Genomic DNA, 25,839 nt, shown 5'->3' with positions numbered 1-25,839 from the left:
TAAGCTTCAATGGTCCCTGCTCCTCCGGCTGGTCTGTGCTTGGTTTGCGCACCTGTGCTTGTACCCCCGTGAGGTGGGCCCCATCGTCGCTGACCTAACTCTCGCGGTTACGTCTTACCAACGAGATTCTTTGTAACGGCCTCGTAGTGAGTCGCTAGTCATCTCACCTAAGGAAGTGTGATGAACCTCTAGCGTAGCTCACGACTTGTGGGTAAAGATGTGCAACCTCTGTAGAGTGTAAAACTGGTATACTAGCCGTGCTCACGGTTATGAGCGGCCCAAATCCTCCTTTTGATTAGTGGGGTTAGCTCCTTCCGACGAGGGGGTGCCTCTCGGGGTTACCTTGGTGGCTTGGTTTCGGTTTGGTTCTCTGTAGTAATATGATTAATTTTGATTAATTACTATGTAACCGGGTTAATGGTAATTCATCAACTCGTAGTAAATAGCTTTAATAAAATTTTGCCAAGACATAAAAGCTAATGCAGTCAGTCAGCCAACCTTAGAGCCTCATAGTTTGTGTTATACTTGTTGAGTACAAGTTGTGTACTCACTCTTGCCTCTTCTCTACTTTTTCCTCTTGGCTACGCTACTGCTGCTCAGTTCCTGCCGACACGAGGGAGTTCGTCCAGCGCTATCAGGACTACGAGGACTTCTAGGTGTTCGTCTCCCAGTCGACGTCCCTGTGGCGCCCTGCTCAGCTTCGGAGAGTTCTTTTATCGTATTTGTACTTCGCTTCCGCTGTATCAGACATTCTTGTCATTAATGTAATAAATAACATTCGTATTCGCTTTATTATGTCTTTTTACGTGATATGTGCTATGATATACTGTTCATTCTGTTGTATATACGTGTGACTTGATCCTGGCACGTATATGATTGCTCGGTTTATGTCCTTTTATAAACCGGGTGTTACATCCGCACCTTCAGAATTAACAGTAGAACCAGGTCAAAATGTTTGGATGCATTTGTCTTGTGGACGGTCCACCTATAAGTACCGGACAGTCCACATGTTTGGATGTCTGGACATGAACGTCACTGTACGCCTGCTAGAACCAGGTTCAAACATCCAAACACCCGACTAGTGGACAGTTTGCTTTCTAACACCGGACGGTCCGCGCCTTCGTATTTTGCTGGGACTAGGTTGGGACATCCGAACATCTGACTGGTAGACGGTCCGCCTGTGAATACGTGATGGTCCGCTCCTTGACTGGTCAGACCGCCTAGGAGTACCGTTCAGACCGGCTTATTTAGCCTAATCTGGTTTGGTGTCAATTTTGGTCATCAACATAGCCCCCCTGTTTTTTTGGCAAAGCTTGCTTACCAAAAAATAAACTTCTGGACCAAAATTGTCTAAGAATGATGGTTGACAATACATCGACCATTTATTTTGTGCTAAGGGTGACAAAAATTATCATCCATGACTTGCTTTAGTTGAATATGAAACAACTTGCTTCGGTCGCCATACTTTTTTTCTGAAATTACTGACTTTGCTGGCACAACCTCTGCTTGTTGCTCCACAGATTCTTTCTTGTGCATCCATTGCAGCTTTCTCTTCCGAGTGCGAGACAAGCCCGAGGGGCACCACCTCGGCTGTAGATACTTGGGATCTTGCTTCATGCTTTTCTCATCTTCCCTGCTGCAACCAATATCTTTTTCTACAAAATTGTTGCTAGCAACAATCGATCTTTGTGATGAACAATAACTTCGAAATATAGAAGGATATTGAATGAAATATGACTGCATATGCATCCTAATATAATCCAAAAGTGTATAATAGCAAGGATACGACCAAACCCAGCGAGCAATCAGCCCATCAAATAAATAAGGTGCAGCAACATAATTACCTTGATCCCTCCCGTAAAGCACCGATTAAATTTGGCTTGGGCCACCCACCTTTGTGTCCCCCGCTGAGATCCAAAACATGTATTGTACCAAGCAAACTGTACACAGGAAAGCAACTCTTTCAAAATCAATGGCTGGCAGACTCCTGATGATGCGATTTTTTATTTTTTTATTTTTCATTTTCGTTTTTTACAAAAATATATTTTCGTTTTCAAAATTTACAGAAATATACCCCGGCCGCCCCGCTGTCGGGTGGCCGGGACCTGGTTGCCCCGCTGTACGGTGGCAGGGGCTTTTCTGCAAAAAATTTCGCGAAGAATTTGTGCTAAGGCCCCTGGAAGACCGGTCGCCCGGCAGCGGGGCGGCCGGCTGCCCCTCCACTATTTAAGGGTTGGCTGCCCCCACCCCTCATTTGCATCACTAAAATTCCAGAAAAAAGAAAAGAGAGTGGGAGGGAGAGAGGCGAAGCCCTGCCGGATTTTCAAACCGGTGACTGCAGGTAACCAAAATTCTTCTACGTTTTACAAACAGTTTATGTTGTAATTATTTTTGTTGACACAGAAGATTAGCAAGCAGTTTAATACAGCTTCCACTATTTCAGGTATCCGCTCCCCCTCATCAACTAAACCTTGCGGCTCAGGTTGAATGACATGCACGTTCTGATCTTCTTTTTCTCTTACCTGATCAGCTATACCTTGCTGCTCAGATTCTATGACATGCATGTTCTGATCTTCATTTTTTTTGTTACATTGATTGGTTCATATGAGATGATGTACTTGTGGACCCTTCACCGAAATGACCTACCTTCTGGTGAATCTGAATTAGCATTGCAAGAGACCATCCACGGTTAAGAGCTGCTTGCATGTAAATCCGTCATTCTTCGCTGTTTGTTATAAGCATCAACTCCCAGAAATCCCCTTCAGTTGCCCAATTCGTCACAGTCTGAACGGTTAGGAAATATGTCTTTGGATTCACATTGAATATCTCGTGAAGCTATTTGCGTATGGAACCAAAACTCCTCTTAAGGGTTTATCTATTCCGCACTCTTTGCATTCAAAAACTGATAGATCTACTCCATACGCATCATGAGAAATATAGTAGTCACCTTAATGAACTTGAAAACGAAGCTTGCTCTACATATCTGGCCACACAATAATGCTATTCATTAAACTGATTGCTAATTTACTGTGTTAATAAAAATAATTACAACATAAACTGTTTGTAAAGCGTAGAAGAATTTTGATTACCTGCAGTCGCCGATTTGAAAATCCGGCAGGGTTTCGTCTCTCTCCCTCCCTCCCTCTTTTTTATTTTTTTCTGGAATTTTAGTGATGCAAATGAGGGGTGGGGGCAGCCAACCCTTAAATAGTGGAGAGACAGCCGGCCGCCCCGCTGCCGGGCGGCTTGGGCCGGCCACCCCGCTGCCGGACGACCGGTCCTCCAGGGGCCTCAGCGCAAATTCTCCGCGAAAATTTTTGCAGAAAAACCCCTGCCGCCCCGCAGCGGAGCGACCAGGTCCCGGCCGCCCGACAGCAGGGCGGCCAGGGTATATTTCGGTAAATTTCGAAAACGAAAATATATTTTTTTAAAACAAAAATGAAAAATATAAAAAATAAAAAAATCGCCCTGATGATTGGCTCATCCCATCCGACGGCCCATCTCCACCGGATCATCCCTCCCTTCGGATCGTTTCGCACGCACGCGCGCGTTCGAACCCAGCCGCCTCTCGCGCGCCGGCTATTTGAAAAAAAATCAAACGAGCCTTAACCCTTCCTCTTCCTCTCCATCGTGCCAGACCGCCGGCCCTAACCGCCGCCGGCGCCGCCCCTCCCCGCCCCCCTCACCTCAGCGCCCCTCCCCTCTGGATCCGGCGAGAACGCGACTCGCAGCACAGGCCGCGCCGGCCGGCCTGTCTCGCGGAGCGGCGGCTCCTCCCCTCCGGATCCGGTGAGGGCCGCGGCGGCGGGGGCGGCGGCTGGGCGAGCAGCGGGGGCCGCTGCTGCAGGACCGGCGGGGCACCCCCCCATCTTGTCTTCCTGTGCGGGTGCCCCTTCTCTCCCTCGCCTCACTCCTCCGTTGGCGCTGGTGAAGCGGCGGGACGCCGGCCTGCCGGCCCCTTCCCTCCAGATTTGATGGTTCGACCTCCACGCCTCCTCGCTAATCTGGATAGGAAGGATGGCCATGCTCCTATGCTGAAGAAGGGAGAACTGCTCGTGCGAATGAGCTTAGCCAGATCCTTGCGTGAATTAAGGTAGTGCTCCTCTTCGGCTCTTCCTGTCCTTTTTCTCTTACTGAATCATCAGTTGTGTATAGAATTAAAATAAGCTATACTGTTAGTACAAAATATGGCAAGGTTGTCCATACATTTAGCAGGGAGATTTTTTATTTGGGTTGTTTTCCTAATCTGAACTATTGTTGTGTCTATTACTGAGATAATAGGAGGATGTATTAGACTATGCACCCGTTCTAGAGGTAAGACCAGAGGTCTGTGCAATTGCCCTTTTTTTCTTATTGAATCCTCAATCATGTATAAAAATAAAACAAGGTTTTAACTGTAATAGAAAATGTTTTTTTGCAGGAGAACACCTCTTGCGTTTTGTGTGGGAGAACACCCGTTGCCCCAAATCTCTGGGGAAGTCAGCGAATCCTCGAAGCAAGAGGTACAGTACTGGTGAGTGAGACTTCCACCCCTCTGATTCATTAATGATATAAATAGCCGGATCCAATAATTCATTATTTCTATCACCATCCTGTGAGGCTATGTCATGTTTGAATTGAGAAATCAGCAGCAAGTTATCATGACGACGTGATCTGGAAAAACAACTCTCCACTGATTGCTTCCTCAACCTCCTCCTTTTTCTCTCAAGTTCTATCATATAAAAAGTTTCTTAATTTTGGATAAGCTACTGAAAACTTATTTGTAGTCGAAATGGGTTAGTCACATGTTTAAAGGAAATGACTGCCAGCCTGCCTGTGCGCCGGTTATTTTCAATGTTCGAGAAAACGTTATTAAACGTACGTTTAATCGTGCCTAAGCGCTAAACGGACCCCTAGCGCGTTGATTAGGCCCTATGCGCCGATAAAAACGCTGGGAGGGCGGGCTGCCGGCGGGAACTTTCGCGCGCGCGGGTAGATAAAGGCGCTGGCGGCTAGCATGGTTCGTAAGGCATCGAGGCACTCCTAGGGGACAAGGCGTCCTTGACGCCATGCCTATTTCCGTGAAGGGAAGGGATGGGGGGAGGGAGAAGAGCCAGGGAGGGTGGGAGAAGAGGAAGAGAGGAATAAGACTGATCACCAACGGCAAGAAGCTGCAGCCCCTACCGGATTCGTCGCCGTTGGGCCATGGCAGCATCGCCTTCAGTCAGTTGCGGCGGCAGTTGATCTGCAGAGGAATTCCGAAGGCATCAATCGATCTGCAGGGGGAGCGCCAGTGGCGGCAGTCGATCTACAGGGTGAGGAGGCGGCATAGCATTTGGGGTGTGGCGCAGGCAGAGAGAGGCATGGCGGCGGCAGGGAGGAGCGGCGGCGCTGCTGCGAGAGAGGAACGGGAAGACGAGCGGCGGCGGAGATGTGGCGCAGGAACACGAAGACTCGAGACTCGATGCTGAGAAGACGTGTAGTGTTCAGGTCAGATGGAGATGAGTAGTTATGGGCTGGGTGGTGGGCTGGGTCTTACCTTCTCCTTCCCTTTTTCTCCTTTTTCTTTTTTCCTTTGTCATTTCTTTACTGTGATATATTGCTCCCACTAGTAAAAAACAAAAAACATGCAAACGTTTAATCGCGTTTAATCTACGTTTACTCAGCCTAGGCGCTAATCAGTGGCCTAGCGCACGCCTAGCGCCTAGCGTTTTCTTGAACCTTGGTTATTTTTCTTTATTGGTGTGAGATGTGACATGTTTCTTTTGTCCTAATGTCATCTGAATTTTTATTCATTGTGTATATTAGCCTTAGTGTAATTTCTTTTCCAAGCATGATAATAAGAATAAGTTCACACCCAAACTAGCCATAGATAATCTTAATGAGCCGAAGCATTAGTTTGCAGGAAAGGATTTTATTGACTATTGATATCCAAACCTTCTGGTTTGCAGGTGTATTAGATTTGGAGGAGCATATGGGTAGTCAAAGCTTTCAACATCTTGCACGCTAATGAACTTGCCGGTGATTTAAGGTATGTCTTTCTCTGTCTAATACATGACCTTTTATTTTCTGGTGCAAGTATTGCACATAAGGTAGAGCAGTAGACATTGCTTTTTTTAGTTCAGTCTGCCCCCCCCCCCCCAATGCTACCACATTAATGCAGACCTTTTATTGATTGGGCTTCCTACTGCTACTCTATGGTTAGTTTTTTTTTTGAGTGCGCTAAACTTTTTTTATTTCTTAAATTGTTAATCCTGTTGTTTACTTTTGATTGTGGAAAGAAGTCGAGAAGGCTATCCATCAGGTTTAAGAGGCTTAGTATGGTTGAGATCCCAAGATATTCTCTCCGTTTGCCTAAAATGCTGCTTGCAAAAATATTCTCTCTGTTTGGCTTGAATACAACATGCAACAAGACTTATTTCATCATTATTAATTGCCTATCATTTTTCAGATTTCAAAAATGTATTAGGAGAGTGTGCGGACTGCCCATAATATGATTTCATGCATTATAGGACAACTTTTGCGATGGTTTTTGGTTGCCAATGTGTATATATCATGCTTGGTTGTTTAAAATGATACCCGTAGAATTAGCACGGGCAAGCAAAAGCAGTCGAACTGAATTTTTTTCCTGGTTTCTGCTTGATCGAGATAGAAGATGGTAGCAGTAAGCAGTGTGCTACTGGATAAGAACAGAGCCAAGCAAAGAGCCAGGTTGCTTCTTGCTATGTGCTACATGGGTCTCTTAGAAAATATCATAATAATGCTTTGACAGAGTAGAGCAGGTGCATTCTCTTATGGGAGTGTCGTTTTAAATATATTAATAGTTGCATAGAGTTTGCAAACCTATGTTTATGAGTTCTTCCTCTGACTCGTTGAATGGATCTGCAATAGGTGTTCTTGATAATAACCCTATGAGTCTATGACATATGTTATGTTTTGGTTGTTTTCATGTGCATGCTTCAAATGACACACATAGCTTATAAGAGCTTTGATGGAGCAATATTTCATTGTTGGTCGGACACTGCTATACCTTGGTAGATAACCAGATTAATCAAGCTATACCTGGAATTATATACTTGTTGATTGTTTATTTTTTAAATTTGACATTTTTTTTTGGCAGAAACTCTTTAGTATTTTGATTTTTCTGTGTTGTCCATGCTAGAAGCATTGTGCTACAAGAAAAGCAAATGCATCTGCCTCAGTACGAATTTTGTTATCAGGTACTCCTCTCACCACCTCCCACCGATGCATGCCAAGTGCTTGATAAAATTACTGGATGATAGGATTGTACTTTGATTGTCAGATTCTGGATGAAATTACCCATGAACAAATTGTCTTTGATTGGTTTTGAGAGAACAGTAAATTTGCACCACTGCTAGAGGTGAAGTTTAAGCTTCTTAATAATCAGTTTATGTATGCAGTTATATTATATTAGAACATATTATTGCATTGAATAGCTTTGTGTTCTTTTCAGTAATGCAATGATGGTCCGCATAATGAAAGAATAGATTAGGCTATCCATGTTCTTTTCGGTAATTGTCTTTGCTAAACATTTTTGTGTGGATTAGTTGTGTATTTCCATGTGCAGCTTACCGAGAAGCGATGCGTCTGGGCAGGAAGTCCCCCGATGATGTGGTGCTCAACAACATGTCTTCCAGGAGTCATGCACGCTTTTTTGCCGACCCAAGACCAATCCTGCCTGCCTCTACCTGCCATTCAGATTGGTTATCCCATCCCATATATTTCATATTTCCTCTTTGATGTCCACCGTTGTCTGTGGTGATCTACCTAAGGCTCTAAGCACTCAAGGCAAGAGAGGTTGGGCTACCATATTTTCACTTCAGAATAAATCAGGTTAGTGGGTTGTATTTCGATTTTCTCATTGTGCTCTAATTTAATATGCATAATAGGTCTCCAAATTTTCACTTCTGAATCTTTGAGGCGCATTGGCTTTTCCAGGCTTTTATGTGTAATTGGACTGAGATGTAGTAAATTGTTGATTTTGTGCTAGAAACACATGGCAAAGACTGAAGAGGAAATGAGTAGAGCAGTAATATTGCTAGATTTAGTCATGATATATATTTAAATACTTCACAGGCAGTTCTCTGAATTATTCTTTCCTTGACATCGTATGGTAAAACTTATCACATGTTGTGCTCACTATTTGAACAAGTGGTTCCAGTACATGTGTTGTTTCCCGTGGCCCAAACCCTAAAACTACCCACATTTTTGGAGATCATGTTTTTAAGCTTCAAGCTGAGCACCTGATGCCTGGTGAAAGTAAGGATAAAGAGAACATGCCTCCTCTTGTGAAAGAGGGTGCCATGAGATTCTGTACTTTTTGCAGTGAGAAGCTGAAATAAGGGAGAGATATCTACATCTATCAGTAAGTGATCAAGTGTGGTAAATGAACCACTGTTACGGGTGTTTTTTTCCGTTTGCTTAATAGACATGTGATTCTTCTGATTGTTGATTAATGTCAGGTATCCTGTGTTTCATAAATTACAGGGGTGACAAAGCCTTTTGCAGCACAGAGTGCAGGGAGAATTTCATGGAAAATGAGATGGAAGAAGGTGAACCCATGATATATCATCCTGCACCTCCGAGCAGCTCACCTTTGGACAATGGTCCTATTTTCCAACTGATCCGTTGAGTGAAAATTAGCAACAACTTGATATGGTCGTATCTGAAGTGCTGTCTGAGGTTAATAAGTTGCAGCCATGGATGTGATCATGTTTGCGGAGTTGTTGCCTGAAGATTTTGTTTGTGCGGCTTACCTCACCTATTGATTTCTTTGTTTTGCGTACTAGGATCCTCAAATTTTTTGGAGGACTTGAAGAATGACTACATCTCTGGTCATATTATTATCTTGATCGGAGAGGGGCGTGTGCGTATGCGTGTCTGAACTTGAGTTTGGCTGTTTGGACCTCATTTTCAGTGGCTGTCGGATGTTCGACGCTTCTGTTACTATCATGTATCTGAACCTATGTTTTCAGTATGTATTTCGGAAAGGAAATGGTAAACTGTGATATCAATAAATAGTCTGCAATTTATCCGTGGCGTTAGCACGGGCACCTTACTAGTATGGGTAAGAATCTGATTGATCTCGACGTCCTGATGATGGCTTCGCAGCTTGCTTCTTTTGTTTTTGGGTAGCTCCCTTCTCATATTTGGCCAGGAGCTCTTTAAAACTTAGCCTTGTTTTGTTCTTAGTTTTGGATGAACTCCCAGGCTCTCTGGATACACAGGTCAGACGGGTCTGAATACCAGTTAGACATGTCGGTGCACCGCTCAGACCAACTTTGGAACCGGTCAGACCGGTTGACTTGCTGTCAGTCTTCTTCTTTTCACCTTTTCCCCCAAGCATTGAAGCCTTTGTTGCAACTTGAGGGGTCTTTTTTTGTGTCACCTTCTCAGGGCTTTCATTACCAATGATTACATTCTTTCCTTTTATCGATTCGGCTTGACTTAGCTGAATTAACACTTTAGGATTTCTCAACTCAAGTGTATGTATAGGAAAAGGATTCTAATCAACCTGCATCGTAAGAAGAACCAATCGTCCTTCATTTGTCGCCGATTGAATTTGCTTGTGGAAAATATTGCAATCATTGGTCGCATGTGAGAAGTTATTATGAAATTTGCAATATACTCACCACTTCAGTTCCTCAAGCACCGGTATGGTATGCGACATCTTGATGCATCCATTTTTATACAACTCATCAAATATTCTATCGCATTTGGATACATCAAAAATAAACTTCTCTTCTTGCTGATTTTTCTGAAACGGCCTAAGAGCAGTACAAGCATAAGATTTGGCTTGGGATGGCCAAATGAACTTAGCAGCATAAACCTCTTTAGACTCATCATCCGGACAATCTGAATTGCACTCAGAGTGTGCGTATTAGAATGGTGGTGTCTATGGCTATCTTGAGACTCATTACTTTGGCTTTTTATAGCCGAAGCCCTTTGATGCATCTGAGTAACAGTAAAGAAATCATAGCTCTCTAATCTTTCTTTGATGTGAGAGCATAAACCACTAAAAGCCAAATACGCAAAATCCTTTTCAGCAATATTTACATTAAAACATCGGGTTTTTTTTGTATCGCGGAATCTCCTTATGTAATCATTAACATATTCATCACGCATATGTTTACCCGATGTCAAGTGAGAAAATTTAAGTTCATTATACCCATAGAAAAAGTGATCATGGAATTTCTGCTCTAATTTTCCCATGAGCTAATAGAATTAAGGGCCAAAGAAGAAAACCATAAGAAAGCGATTCAAGTTAGTGATAAAGAAAATAAGCGCATTTTTAATTCGCTTATAGAACCAGTTTCTCCTAATTGGGCAAGATATTGACTAATTTGTTCAAAAGTGCTTTTACTATCTTCCCCACTGAATTTAATAAACTCAGACACCCTAAAACCAACAGGATACTAAACCGAATCAAAAGAAGTAGGATACAGTTTTTTATATGCACGAGTTTTTTCTCTAACATCTACCACAAAATTTTCTCTAAGCAAGTTAAATCATTCTTATATTTAACAAGTTTTTATCAAAACTACTCAAAGAATTTGGCTGTGTGGGTGTAGATGCATTGTGCTGGTTTAGAGTTGCATGACTGTGAGGACCGGTTGGACCGATTGCAACCGGTCAGACCGACTGGGCTGAATAGATCAGACCGGACGGGGGAGTCGATCTAACCGGTACCTGCCCGCTTTGCCATCTTTGCACATATCGGTTTAACATTTAATCTGACATAGGACCGATAGGTGCCATAGTACTTCTCGGGGGTACTGGTGGTATGTAAGGAGGCACAATAAGCTTGTTCGTCCGGCCGGTGTTGGTGTTGGTGTTGGCACTCCTTAGCCTAAACGAATTACTCCGCAAGCACATAGAGACCGATTGTAGCTTTCACCAGAGAGTATACCTGGGATATCGAATCCAAGGAATGATAAGCTTCGACTAGTGGTCTAGAACGATTCAGCCGGACCCGCCAAGGAGAAGATGTACGAGGGTAGATGGTTTAACTCCGGATAGATTTCCTAATTACTAAGCTATCCTGCTAGATTACTAACTTGATCTGCCTCGGCGGCCTAAGAGAAGGACTCAGACTGGGATGAGAAGGGAGTCCAACGTCCATCGGCAACTACTGCTATGAAAACACCCGAACGTGGTGGTCTACGAGGGACGGACAAGGCTGTCACCACTTTTTTTTAGAAAAAAGATTATAAATCCGGCCTCTATGACCAGGGGCATACACAGCAATTATTACAACATTTGCAAAAACAGAAAATGGCACACCAGTCTCTAGAAAGATAAAGAACTACTGCAAAGGTTGTCACCACTTGCCGCCTACCACTGCAGTATCGTGGGGTGGAACACAACCCAAGAGAGCTACCCAAGCCTGGGCACCATGCCCACAGCTATCGAGCTACTTACTCCTACCGTGTACATAGGCAGAAAGTAACCTCAGATAAGTAGAATTTGCTACTTACGCAGACTCAGGATCCCGCAGATCAAAAGAAGTAACTAAACAAGTAACTCAGGTAAAAAGTAAAACTAGCGAGACATTGAAGATAGACGAGGAACTTATTTGGATATATAAATTCCCCCGAGGTGGCTTACAAAAGTAGGGTAAGGTCGAGAGAACTCGACTCCGCCCCTTTAGCTCGGCTTCCGCCAAAGCTCTCACCTCACACTCTCCCTATTCTAACAAGGAGATGAACTAACTTTGAGACTCTTCTTTCTCCAAGTGGTGTGTGTTATAAGTGAGGGGTGAGAGCCTATTTATAGTAGTTGGAGGTCGGTAATTGGCCGATAGCTGCAAGAATACGCTACCCCTTACTTGGCTTCAAGTCCATGCGAAAGGGCTAGCTCAGAGGCTGATAGGTGGGGCCGGGCGGCCTCCTCTAGGCCGGTCGGCCTGGGGGTGTGGCCACATGGCCACCGCCTTCGCGTGGATGCTCCTGATGCTCTTTGCATGTCGGTGCTTCAGGTACTTGGTCCAGAAACGGTTTTCATGGGCCGGGCGGCCTGTACAAGGCTAGGCGGCCTGTGGCCTGTGGTATCTCGACCCTCTGTTGCACCGTCATGATCCTCAATGGCTGGATGTTGTTTCTGGAGGTGGCCCCGGGCTTGACACGTCTCGTTTTCTGATTGTGGACCCGGATTCCCCTTTTGTGCTTAGGAACTCAAGCCTTCCGGTTCCAAGTTGTGAATTCCAAGTTGATTCATGTTGGATTGGCCTGGATTCTCCCTCAAGATCACTCTAGTAAAGTTTCCGAAATTCCACAATTGATATGCCGGTCGGTCGGACTCAGGCCTTCCGGTCTAAACATTGTCTGTTTTGGCTCAATTTTGAATATATTATTTCTGAGATCAAATATACACCAAAACTTGTGGAACATATTAGATATAATGATTATGGCATGATTATATCCTATGTTTCATGAAACTAGGCGGAGCGTTGGTGGCGAAAATCATCGATATCGACCTCCAACACACCCCCACAGCCAGACTTTGCTTGCCCCGAGCAATAAGGTCGAAAAAGAGTGAAACCTGGTTTCATGAATTTCAAAATATGCATAAGAGTTATTTCTTAGCTTTTTCCTTCTATCCCTTGGATTCCGGGTGGCTAACATCATCACTTTCATCTATTCATCCTCTGAACATGTCACCAAGAATCAATGCAAGCCTTTCTTCTCGGAACTTGGAGGTTTTCAGACTTTTTGAAAATAAGGAAAACTCTTGAAAGCTCAATCCACTCATTCACTCATGGTGTTTGATCCTCACAAGTGTTGACGGTCGTTAATAGCAAAATATGACCGTCAACTATACTCATAAAAGAAGGAAAACTATACCTCTTACTCGCATATTTGTATCACTAACCTAGCTCCACAGTTGTTTTTGAAGATTTATGATTTCAGGAGCACAAATCCAGAATAAGATGAAAACATGACGAATACGCAAACAGAAATCACAGACGATCGTGTCCTGCGTAACATGAGCAAAGGAGGCCCACAAACCAGACCAAACCGACCAACCAAGCCCCGGCACCGACCATCTGACATCAGGACCCACCAGGCAGTGTACCAGAGAAGGACGGTGGCCAGAGGCGGCAAGGGGGGTTCGGCCGACCCCACCTATAAGCCAAACAGACTGGGTTTTGGCAGGAAGCTTGATCTTATCCTCTTGAAGGCGGTTGATGATGTTTCCATATTTATCTTGGCAGGAACCGACCTCAAGGAGCTATATATGGGGCCTCACACCACTCACAACACACACACACCACTTGAAGGCTTCTCTCTCTACACTCTCTTGTGACTTGTACTCCTTAGGGTAGTGGAGCTAGGCTAGTACTTCATCTCCTTAGCGAATCCAATCGTCCTCAGAGTCGGCGAGCAATCCTCGGCCTCTGGTATGGCTTTGTATTCCGACTTTCTTTATGCTATTCATATTGAATTCGTTCTTGGTTATCTTGCTATGTTCGTAGCTTGCTTAGCCTTGATCAGTGCTTTACCAAGTATTCTAGTTGCATGCTTAGACCAGATGATCTGGGTAAGGATATCGGTTCGTTGTGCTTTCGGGCTTGCCTTAGCATCTTACCTGTCCATCCAAAGGGTGGGGGACCCGGGAATGCTAGGGTAGTGACCTCATATGCGGGCATGGTGCCCGGGTATGCGGGATCCTTCGGATATGATGGTGCTCCACGGTGTGACTGGGGTAGACTGCAGGTGGTGACAGTCATGTCGGTCCGCCGGGAAGCTGCTTCTCGGTTAGTGTACTCCCCGACGTTCGGGTACGGTGTAGGAGTTCATGCAAAGATAAAACGGGACTGGATGTTCTCCAGTGCGGGTCATTCTCCTCGATGTCCCTAATTTCCCGGCACCTGCAGCTCTAAGCAATGTGGCTAACGTAACTTATCCACTAACATGAATAGTATACTAGGAATCTTTGCCTATGCTCCCACTAACCTTAGGATTGCTTGTTTATTCTTTATTCATGAGAGTTGGCTGTTATGTGTGTGTCACATTACCCCTAATTATCATTCATTTATCACTTACCCCTATATAGTCAGTGGTCTTCATCTTGCTTCATACGTGTCATGGTTATGCAACTAAGTAAATACACTTTAGACAACCTAGCCATCCCTTGGGAAAATATAAATAACGATACCCTGAATACTTCCGGGTGAAATGCTACAACGGTATATCCGTGCACTTGCGGATCTTTCTGTAAACGTTAAGACATACCAACACCAGCATTTCTGGCGGCGTTGCTAGGAACTAACCACTCCTAGTGGCGACGCCAAGAAATGCCAACAACAAGGCAAGAGCCCTCTTGTGTATGTGTATGGTAGTGTAGGATAACAAAATTATATGCTTATCTTCTTTATTTATGTTGCAAATTCAAACAATATGTCTCTAAATAGCAATGCCATCCATGTACATTGATCATGTGCAAGTGTAAGCAAAGACATATGTCCGTCATTTACATTTTTGCACTTTGTCATCCTTTCCCCTACTTCTCTCTTTTTTTTGAACTAGGATTCATGAGCATGATGACCCACTTTCCTGTATTCTATTTTTCTTTCGGGGGGGGGGGGTGACGAGCTTTTGCATGATCATAATGTTTGTAGGACAGTGTTTGGTGTCGTGTTCGTGAATGATCAAGGTACTGGAAGTGCAAGGCCTACTTGAGAGGCAACATGTTTGAACAGGCTCAAAATGTAGAAGATAGCTATGTGGAATCAAACTGCGTTTCCTCATGTATGTATGTATGTGGCATTGGAAAGAATTGGGGGCATAAATATGAGAGTCCTCCAAAACCACGAATTAGAGCAAGCATGATTTCGGATCAAAGTATCATAAGAGCCAATAGACAAAAGATCATATGATCCTATCAAGATAAGTTCCATAGGCATGTAAGTACTTGCATAAGAAATAAAACTTAGGCACAAATTGAAATTTTCATAAAAAGATTTCATCTTTCTCTAGCTTTCAAGTTCAAAAATTTTATTTGAATCAATCCATAAGTCATTTGAACTAAAACTTCAAAGAAGTGAGCTACAGAGGTCGCAAACCTGCACCACGAGAAAAATCTCGGTGTTTTGCTAAAGGCGGGGCCGGGTGGCCTAGAGTTAGGCCGGGTGGCCTGGCCTTGTGCCAAAATTTGAAGATCCTTTTGCAGGGAGTCCATTGTGCTGCGTGAATCACGTTTCCACTGGATTTTACTGAAGGTCGCAAAATTTGTATGCCGGCCGGCCTGGAGTAGGCCGCTCGGCACTTGCCTGTGGCGAACTGCGCTCAACTTTTTCTGGTGATCTCCCAACGTTACATGAACTTGAATTCCCTGGGTACTCGGTGAAAAGTCAGAATAGAGGTGTGGCTGGCACACAAGTGTGTACCAACCACTAGCATTTCATGGGCAAACTTTATTTTATTCATTCAAACCTAAGAAAACAATCTTTAGGTGCTGCAAGGAATCAAAATTACACCTAAGAAACAAAATTTAGAAAGCAAATTCAGCACCTATTCCCAATCTACCTTATTCTAATCTCCCTAATCTAGATCTAGATCCTTGGGTCCGGGGCTCTATAGAGCTCCTCGTTCCCGGTCGCCTTCGCAAGGCGTTTGATCTTAGAACAAACAGCCTTGCGGAGGGTGTCCATCTTGTCGTCCAGGTCCATATGATCCATCTTGGACTCCACCACACGCTCGTCCATGTTGTTGAGACGAAGATTGAGGGCGGCCAACTGTTCGCGGAGTGCGGCGATGTCATCCTTCTCCTCCTCCTTGCTGCTGTAGGTGCACGCGTGGATCCCGGGAGGGCCCCAGATCAGTGGTGGCGAGATGAATCGCCGAACCAATCCTGGGTTGGAGTCATCAAAATTATATACTATAAATAGTTATATTATGCATAATATAATAATAAAATAACCCAATTTCTAAATACATCTAAATAAATATTTATCTTATGCCTAATAATTTATATAACAATAATATAAACCATAAACTAAATCGGGTCCAAACTACATCTACAAATATTTATCATGTGTAAAAACTAAAAAAGTGCTTACTACATCTACAAATTTAATTTGTTAAAGTATTGGGAAAAAATATTACTAACCTTTTAAAAAATTGAAAAAATTCGCCTCCCCTCCCCTCACTCGGTTGCCATGAACAGTGAGTTCACGGCAGCATGGAGGGGGAAGGGGGCGGGCTATTTATAGTGGCCGCATAAAGGCACTGGTTGGTGCCTAACAACCGGTGCTAAAAGTTAATGATAAGCACCGGTTGAAGGCACCAACCGGTGCCTATATCCAAGGCATGCTCTGGCACCGGGTTATGGTGTGACCCGGTGCCAATGTCTGCACCAAAAGCACCGGTTCGTGCCACCACCCGGTGCCATTGAAGCATGGGCCAATCGGAACCGTCTCATGGTTTGAACTGGTGTATTTGATAATCCATAGGTACATGTTTTTGATGCTGCCCAACCTTCCGGCGCTTGGCGTAGGCCAAGAGTACCGGCTGTTGTTGCAACCGGTGCCGATGCCTTGTATTAGTACCGGTTGCAACATGAGGTGGTACTTTTGGCCTGGACCTTTGGCTCATTTTCCAGTAGTGTCAGCTGACTCCCTCTCACCGCGATCCAACAGCGGGCGCAGCTCCTTCCCGCGACCAACCTTTCGTCAACCACACGGGGGTGTGGCGGACTTGGGCTGGCTGGAGAGTCCTCCGGCGACTTTGACATCACTGCCTGGAGTGCAGCGACCTGCACGACGTACCCACCGGAGGGCGATGGCACGAGGCGCTTCCCGATGGCCTTCCGAGGGGATAGAACCCCCGTAGTCAGCCGTACACGAGTGCGCACACGTGGGTGGCGGTTACCCCTCGGTGCAAGACTCCTGGAGGGCGACGCCGCACAGGACAGAGGCGATTGGCACAAGGGGGAGGCCTGGCGGCCTCCCCTAGGCCGGCCGGCCCAGCACAAATGCCACCGGCCCGACGGCGACGCGAGGGAGTCGGCCATCACTATGGGTTCGATGATCTGCAAGCTGCTGCTCGATCTCTGGCTCTGGGAGGATTTGTTGGGTGCTGGAGGAGTGGAACTATCCATGGCTCCGAATGGAGGTGTTTTGGGGAAGATTGCGAGGCCATGGACGTGATCTCGGCTCAGGAACTTGTGGATAGAGGCTGGGTTGCAGGAGGTGACTGGGGTGTCAATGGAGGTGAGGCCACCCAGTTTAAATCGCCTCCGGTCACTCCAAAACCTCCAGGATATGAACGTTCCAACGGTGAGGAGCGTCAAACGTTCGACGGCATGGCTGAACGAGTCAGGTGGAGGCCGGGCGGCCCGGGTGTGGCCAGCCGGCCCCATACCATGAAGTGTGGGCCCCGGTCTTCTGCAAGGTGCCCCTATGTTGGCGGTCGATATTGTTGATTTTCGGCGCCAACGCTTTGCCTGATTTCATGAAACATAGGACATAATCATGCCATAATCATTATAATGAAACATAGGACATAATCATGTCATAATCATTATATGTAATGAGTTCCACAAGTTTTAGTGTATATTTGATCTCAGGAACAATATATCCAAAATTGAGCCAAAACGGACAATGTCTAGACGGGAAGGCCCGAGTCTGGCCGACCGGCAGATCAACTGTGGAATTTCGGCATGAGACTTTACCAGAGTAATCTTGAGGGAGAATCCAGGCCAATCCAATAGGAATCAACTTAGAATTCACAAGTTGGAACCGGAAGGCTTGAGTCCCTAAGAACAAAAGGGGAATCCGGGGCCACAATCAGAAAACGAGATGTGTCAAACCCGGAACCACCTTCAGGAGCAATATCCAGCCGTTGAGGATTACGACGGTGCAACGGATGGTCGAGATGCCCCAGGGGACAGGCCGCCCAGCCCAAGATAACTGTTTCTGGACCAAGTACCCGAAGCACCAACCTCCAAGATAACTGTTTCTGGACCAAGTACCCGAAGCACCAACCTCCAGAAAGCATCAGGACTGTCCCACGGGAAAGCGGTGCCAGAAGGCAGCAGACCAGGCCGCCCGGCCACACATTCCAGTGTCTGGCCATCAGTCTTCGCGTGGAAGCTAAGCTACCTACCTACCTACCGCGCCCCTGAGCTGGAGTCTCTTCTAAGCAGCGCTTCACATTTTCCTTGGATCTTAGTTTCTTGTTGGTGTTCGGTCTAGATGGAGGTTTAGAGGGTGTTGTTTCTTACTATCGAAGCTTATGCTTTTTTGCTGGTTTTCTTCTATAATGCTAGAGTTTTTAAGGAACTCTCTGAATCTGTAAAACTGGTATCCCCAATACAATCTTTATGCTTTCAGTAAAGCTGCTCTGGTCTAATAAGGAAGTTCTATTTTATTATACAGGTCATGAGCGGATAAACCAAAAGTGCTCAAGTAATCCAATTGTAGAGCTTTGCAAGCAAAAAGAAAAAGCTTTTGGAACTAGGTACAGAATTGCAGGCCCATCAAGCCCAGAAATGACTTGAGCACTCCAAATCTGGCCCTCCTCAGAAATTCTTGTTTGTACCACCAAATCGGGCCCTCCTTAGAATTTTTTTTTTCCTTCAGCTTCTTCTTTTGCTAATCACCGTTTGCGCCACATACAGAAGAATACCACCAAACAACCATCGGCTAGAACTTCTTCGCATTGTTTCATCGATAAGGCTACCATGACCTGCACTCTGCTGATTAGTGTAGCATCATATTTATTTGCATGTAGGAACCACCAATAGGCTTTTGTGTGATCATGTCTGCACTTGCACGTTTAGGAACGAAGTAATGGATCGGAGAAGCACGATGATATGAGCATGATTCCGTTGCATGCATGATTGATCGCAACACAAATCCGAAGCAATGACAGGCGGGCTTATCTTGTACAGTTATACATTATGACGGTTCTTTTTTAGGAATACTTGATGTTTCAGATATAGTTCCAATTGGACAGTGTTTGGTTAGCAACGTGACATGTTTATTGAGGGTAATAGATCATGTTATCAGATTTTTTTCATACATGTTTATGGAGGGTAATAGATCATGTTATCAGATTTTTTTTCATACTGATACAGCCCAGCACAATATTGATACTATCCCCACCCAAGCGTTATCAGATAAGGGCTTTGTCACCGTGTGACTGGTCGATTCTAGGATTCTGTCCGAAACAACTGGTGAAATTTACACATTTCGGTAAGTAATCGAAATAAAATTGAATTTTCCCAAAATTCAGTCGAACTTCAATTTTTATACCATAACTTTGGAGCATACAAGCCCGCATACTCCTCTAGGTATAAAAACGTGAATAAACCTTAAGCAATGGTCTCCTTTAAGCAAAACTCTCCTCCAACATATCCCTAGATCTGAGAGAGGAAGAGGAACAGGATGATAGAAGCAGGATTGAAAGGGACGACGACGCCATCAGCTCGTCTTCATTGGTGCGGACGTGGTGGCCCATCAGCTCCACTTGTCTGGTTTAATTTCGGTGGATTCGTGTTCCTCGCTCTCGGTGAAAGGGCCTCAGAGATTGTTTTCTCTTTCTTTTTTCTCACCCACTTTGATCATGCTTGTACAAATTGATTTTCCAAATAATCAGTTGAATTTCTGTTGACACTGGGATGGAATCATTTTCTTGCTCTGCCGTTTGCATTCCAATTCTTTTTTTTTTTGCAAACCAAATGAAGCAAGAAGCATACTATGAGCTCTACCCGCAGCAACCAAACAAAGAGCGATATCATCGTTACAGGAGCATATACGCCATAATCTGATTCACTTTTCATTTGCATCACAGTTCTACAAACCAAACAGCACCTTATTTTTTTTAACTTTCAGATAGAGAATGTGGAAATCATATGCTTTGAAGGCCAATGTGTTATCAAGCGTTGCCTCACAATCACAACCCGAAGAAGCTGTTAATCTAGCTAACGAGAGATAGAGACATGACATAGATAGGGATGGTGGCTTCTTCAATGTCTCCCATATGGAATGATATGTATGCAAGTGATGTCCAGCACAAATCGTAAAGTAGAGACCTTTAGTTAGCCGCTGAAAATTGGCAACTGTATCATCAATTTTATTCCATTTTGGTCCCCCGACAGAGGAGTGTTGCCAAACAATCAATTCTTTCACGTCAATGCTCAATTCACAAATCGGAGAGGTATCCTTCAAATTTGGCTTGTAAGTTCGAGGAGCAGGGGACACATTCAAATAGAACCCAACAGTTCTTTTGAAAGCAGAGCACGGAACCACAAGAAATACTCGGATCTGTCTAGTTAGCAGGACCGGATCTACGAAAACAGGAGAAAAGCAATAAGTATTATCTCTATCAATTACAATTCTCACAGAGTGAAAAAAATAGCAACTCGTCTACATCTTAACAAGCTCCTACAATAACGTTCTTACTAATGCAAAGCGCAAGATGATACAACCGGTGGCTGGTTCGTGATACTTATTGTGAGGGAGTGGTACTTCAATCACAAAGCTCGAATACCACTTGTTATTTCTTTGTATACACAAAAGTTTTGAGATGATGCTACGCTTAAGCTACAAATAGATGTTTCTTCTACAAAGTTCTTTCTTGTACATCTTTTTGCTAAAGGTTGGCGCCTGCTTGTGGACCTTGCTTATGGCAGTAGCATATATAAGTAAGTGCAAACCACTGGGAAATCTAAGTGAGTTCACACAAAGGTTGGCCTGTGCGGAACAATGCTTACAGACCTGGATTAAACTTTCCTATTAGAGTTGACAACCCAAATTCGCCAAAGTTGACAAAAATGAGATTAGAACATAGCAACTTATTAGGTAGGCTGGTCCTGTCCATCCATCAGATCTAGCGCGTCTTTAAGAATACCGCTGGTAGTAGTAGGCTAGGGCCACAGTGCCGCTGTATTTTGCTAGGCAGTGTCTCTGTGACTGTACTCTGTACTGAAGAATCTGGAAGATGAATGTCTCAAGGTCACTGTCAGAGTTTGAGACAATTGGCAACTCGGCCTCTCCGAAACACATGTAAACTTGTAGTACCTTAATAGAAACAACGCTTAACTGATGAGACGTACGAACACGTTGCTTAGAGAAAACATTCTGATATGCTGCTCAGGAATGATGATAATGACGCATGAATGGAAGGTTAGAGTGCATAATGTCGTGGGGTAGCTAACATGCAAGTGTGCAACATCATCGAGCAATGGTTTGGTGCACCGAACAGTACGTAAAGCAGAGAGAGAGAGAGAGAGAGAGAGAGAGAGAGAGAGAGAGAGAGAGAGAGAGAGAGAGAGAGAGAGAGAGAGAGAGAGAGAGGGCTCCATTTAGGCTGGCAGAAATTAGCAAGTGCATCAACTTGGTTCCCGGTCTCTTCAAGTGCCAGAGGAGCATTGGCAAAGATGTTAATATCATAGCATTAGTTTTCAACTTTTCATCAGAAATTGTAGAGGCTGGTTACAATGGTTGGAAGGTACGATAAATTCGTGTCAAGTGTGGTACACTGTGAAGTTGGCAGCCAACCAAACCATGCATACATCAACATGCATGCATGAGTCCGGCTACAAATAATGGTCCATTGACATAATGAGTTGGTTGCTAATAGGTTGGTAACCTTACACCTTACTCAGGGAAAAGCTTCACGTACGCACTACCCATTTTAAAAATGCAATGCATGCTCGTGATAAATAGCAATTTTACATCCTAGCTAACTGGTTCTATGGATAGGTTGTATATATTGTGTAATAAACCTATTCCTTGTTATTTAGGTCATGTTTCTTCACGAACCCTGTTAATGGTCTATTTGGTAGAGCTCTTCTTGCTTCTGATTCATTATGGGAAATTATTCTATATGTTAAATTTTAATTATCAAGTGATTCCAAGTAGAAAGTGAATAAGGAAAACTAATACTTTTTTTGGAAAAAGTTCAATTCCACTCAACTATAGACAAAGTCTGGATAACCTCCTCAACTATAACTTGGTTCAATTTACCTCCTAAAATATGCTATTTAATTTACTTTACCCCATAATACAATTTATCTTTTTTTGTTTCTCCATACACAACTTGAATTTAAATCCAAATTTTGTAGGGTAGCAGTGGACATCACAATGCATATTTAAAAATGTTATAATTTGTTCCTAGTAAGTTTTCTTATAATTTTGAACTCCAATGATTAATTTATAATTAAATATCTTAACCTATCAAAATAATGATAAAATTATGATGTATTTTTCGAACATGTGTTATGATGTTTACTATTATCTTATAAAAATTTCAACTTACTCCACCTATGCATGGAGAAATAAAAAGGATAAATTGTATTAGGGGGTAATTTGAATCAAATGGCACAGTTTGGGGGTAAAATAAATCAAACAATAGTTTAGGGAGTTATCCAGACTTTGGTTATAATTGAGGGGAGTAATTTAGACTTTTTCCTTCTTTTATTTGCAGCTCCCAACTACTTAGCTTATTTTAAAGGATTACTTCACATAATCAGCCTATAATCACTTCTCTAAAAGAAAGAAAAAGTTTGACAGAGCTACTTCTATATTTAACTTCGAAACTCTGCAAACAGGCCGATAAGGCTTCTACGTACTCCAAAAATACGACTCCATCTTCTAGAGAATCTTTCACATTTTAGCAAAAGTCAGTGCTCAAAATTAATGAGCTAGAAGATGTTGGTTCAAAAAAAAAGTGCTAGAAAATGATGTGCTAGTTTTTTTTTACTTCACTGACTCTCAAGCGATGGAGCAGCCGGAGCATTACCAAACAGGACTTCAGTTTACCTACCCATCTTTGTCCTAGCTAGTGTATTTAGTTAATTTCTTCAGTACTTTAATTATTAGCTAAGTACGAAGTAAACAACCGGGGGTACATTATTAGCTCATACGAAGTCTCACATACCAAAACGTGTGGTAGAAGTAGAACAGTTCCCTGAGATGATATGGGAGGAATTGCAGTATTTTCTTGAGACCAATTGACCAAATTAAAGGCATTAAACCAAATCCATGTATGATGTGTCGATCCAATCCATAAAAGGAGTGTACTAGAAGATAACAACAATTTATTAATTAGGGATGCTGGTCTTGTCCGTCCATCAATGACCTCTTCAGAAACTCTACTGGTGTAGGGGAGGGCCGGGCCACCGTCTTTTAGTCTTTTCTACTTTGGTGGTGTCCGTGCACTGAAGATATTATCATAGTCGACGGTAAAATGGGTCGAAGGTCACCTTCACTAGAAAGACAAGCCAATGATAATGCAAGAGGAAGGCCATTCTACTCTTCCGACTCCCAGAAAGGTTTTCAGTTTTTGAATCACTGTAAAAGAAAACTCTAAAAAGAGATGTCCAGTCGTGGTTAACGAGCTACCCCAGCCATAAAGGTTGCAGGCTTGCATTGCAGCTACGATTGCACAGCGACATGCATGCTCTAGTGCTAGCCAAAGATCCATATATAATTCCTTTCTGATGATGTTCCTTTCTGGTGACGTATATGTTGATCAGAGGACATTCTGATCGGCAAATAAGGTCGAACGCAGCCACACAAAAGGATGAAAGGACACGTACGGTCGAGCTGGTTCGGCTTCAGTTTTCCATTAGGTGAGCAAAAAGCATATGTAGGGGTGTCAATTAGTGATTCTTAGGTGCAATTTCAATCCTCTTTAGTTCAAAATTTTGTACTACTTCGCCAAAATCATATCTCATTTTGAAAAATTAGTACAAAATTTTAAACTATAGAAAATTAGAGGTGCACCTAAGGATTACCAATTTGCACCACTAAGCACACGCCACAAAATAAGTCAATGGACCGGCCGCAACGCCATATGTAGCCTAGCCTCCATCCATCCTCAATCCTAAACACAATTACAATTAAGAAATTAGAGTAGATCTGATAATCAGACCAGGAGCTAACAACAAATAATGGCCATGAGTAATTTATTATTAGCGCCATCTAGCTTCCAGATTAGGGGTGCCAATTGGTATCCATTAGGTGCCCCTCCAACCCTCTCTAGTTTAAAATTTTATACTAAATCTCCAAAATCATATCTCAATTTGAAAAATTAGTATAAAATTTTAACCTAAAGAGGGTTGGAGGTGCACCTATGGGTCACCCATTTGCACCCCTATTCCAGATCGTCTGTGAGCCTCGCTCTTTTGCAGTACCATCAGAGGAAGTGGATGAACAACTAAAAGAGAATATCATACGCGCGCCCATCCGAACTCTTGATCTCATCTGCGGCTCTCCATCTGCTGTCGAATTAACTACTAGGTAACGTGGGCATGCATGTACTGTCACACGCACGCACTGAGTCCTACAGTAGTTATCCAAGTACTCAAATAAGTACCAGCGCAGGTGCTTAAATTATTATTAGCTCGCGCTGGTTGCTTGCGATCGATCCAATTAGGAAGATGAGGCGCCGCGGGTAGGCGAGCGATGGCCATCTAACCAGCGCGCGGCACCACCAGAAAGATCAGGCGCGGGTCGCAACGCGCTACTCAATCTACCCCACCGTCCCTACTTCCGTCCGTCGACGATTGATATCTCCGCTCCGCCAACGAGGGAGACCAATCACCCGTCGACCCATCCCTCTCTCCCCCGGCGGCCCGGCCGGCACAGTCACAACGTGACATCTAGTTGTCTCACTCGCAGACACAGGATGATCGTCCTGCTGTAGTGTCGGCAGCAAGAGAATTAAGGTCGTTCGACTTGGACAGCTTGGGGAACCATGAAAACCTATCAACGCTCTCCCAGTAAGGATCCAATCGTGGCAAGCAAACCTAGGATCGCTCTAGGATCTGCAGGTCCCTAGAATATCTTCAAACACAGTAAAGACTTGGACATTTGATAGATTACTAGATTAGACAACCTCAACCGGTCATGTTCCAATATCCCTCTTATAAAGAGCTACGGTGTCGAGTGGTTTTGCCTCATTTAGAGTTAACTAGACAATTATCCCTGTGCGTTCCTATGAACTGAGTTGGTATATAAGTATCAGATATGTATAGTTGTTCCTTCGTTAATTTGTAGAAATCTACATAATCAAATCGTGGATGGAGGACTGGTCCGACTCGCATACAGGATGGACTAAATCCCACCGTCACTGACACAAGACGAACCACATCAAAATGCATTTATAGGTCCACAATCTATTCAAGTGTGTCATCTAGGTCCAAAATATCTATGACCACCATTGACTGCCTACGTGGACAGCCACGTCCGATCCAACGGGGCCGCCTCCCCCATCCTTTCATCTCCTTTGCTCCCGCACCGCCGGGCCGCTGCAGCCCTGCTGCTCGGCTCCCTCCCCGCGCCTCGGCCATGGACGCCCCTGCTCCCTCCCCGCGCCGGCCATGGGTGCGCCCCTCCTCCCTTCCTCCTCCGACCTCAGCTCCACGCTGCCGCGGCCTCTCCCCTCCTCCCTCGCCGCGTCGCCCCGGTCCTCCTCCTCCTCCCTCGCCACGGAGGCGCCCCACCGCCGGCCGGATCCGCGCGCGGCGCGGCGTTGCCCTGCCCCCGGCAGTGCGGACCGAGCTCGGGCCGTCTCTCTGGCCGCCGGCCATGGCGGGTCATGGCGCGGCCATGGCAACGGCGGCCCCTCCTCCCTCCCTCTCCCTCTCCCTCCCTCCTCCCTCCCTCTCCCTCCCGCTTGAGCTCACGGGGGGGCAGAGCAGGGCGCCGCCGCGGCCCCTGCTCCGTGGCGAGTAGGGCCGGGCATGCGCGGCGGGCGAGCGTCCTCCCTGCTCACGCAGAGCAATGAGCCGCGCCGCCCCTCCCCACCTCGAGCTGGCCCACGCGCTGGCACCGGCGGCGCGGAGGAGGTGCGGAAGACGGCGGTGTCAAGGAGGCGGCGGCGGGCC

General features: G+C 44.7%; 1 long non-coding RNA gene across 24 annotated transcripts; it reads left to right on the top strand.

The window, feature by feature from the left end:
- The first annotated feature begins 3,606 nt into the window (after window positions 1-3,606).
- On the top strand, window positions 3,607-9,044 carry LOC120665806. Of its 24 annotated transcripts, XR_005671350.1 has the most exons (7): window positions 3,612-4,093; window positions 4,421-4,513; window positions 5,931-6,010; window positions 7,142-7,199; window positions 7,283-7,360; window positions 7,548-8,365; window positions 8,488-9,044. It is a non-coding gene; the product is annotated as an uncharacterized LOC120665806 (long non-coding RNA). The 24 variants fall into 24 exon arrangements; XR_005671341.1 differs by adding an exon at window positions 4,282-4,314 and having other exon boundaries at window positions 3,610-4,093; window positions 7,142-8,365; XR_005671342.1 differs by adding an exon at window positions 4,282-4,326 and having other exon boundaries at window positions 3,610-4,093; window positions 7,142-8,365.
- The last annotated feature ends 16,795 nt before the right edge of the window (window positions 9,045-25,839 follow it).

This window comes from Panicum virgatum, chromosome 3N (genome assembly GCF_016808335.1).
Source record: "Panicum virgatum strain AP13 chromosome 3N, P.virgatum_v5, whole genome shotgun sequence".
Taxonomy (NCBI): Eukaryota; Viridiplantae; Streptophyta; class Magnoliopsida; order Poales; family Poaceae; genus Panicum; species Panicum virgatum.
Note: the sequence above shows the minus strand (reverse complement) of the source record. Positions and strands in the feature narration are given on the sequence as shown.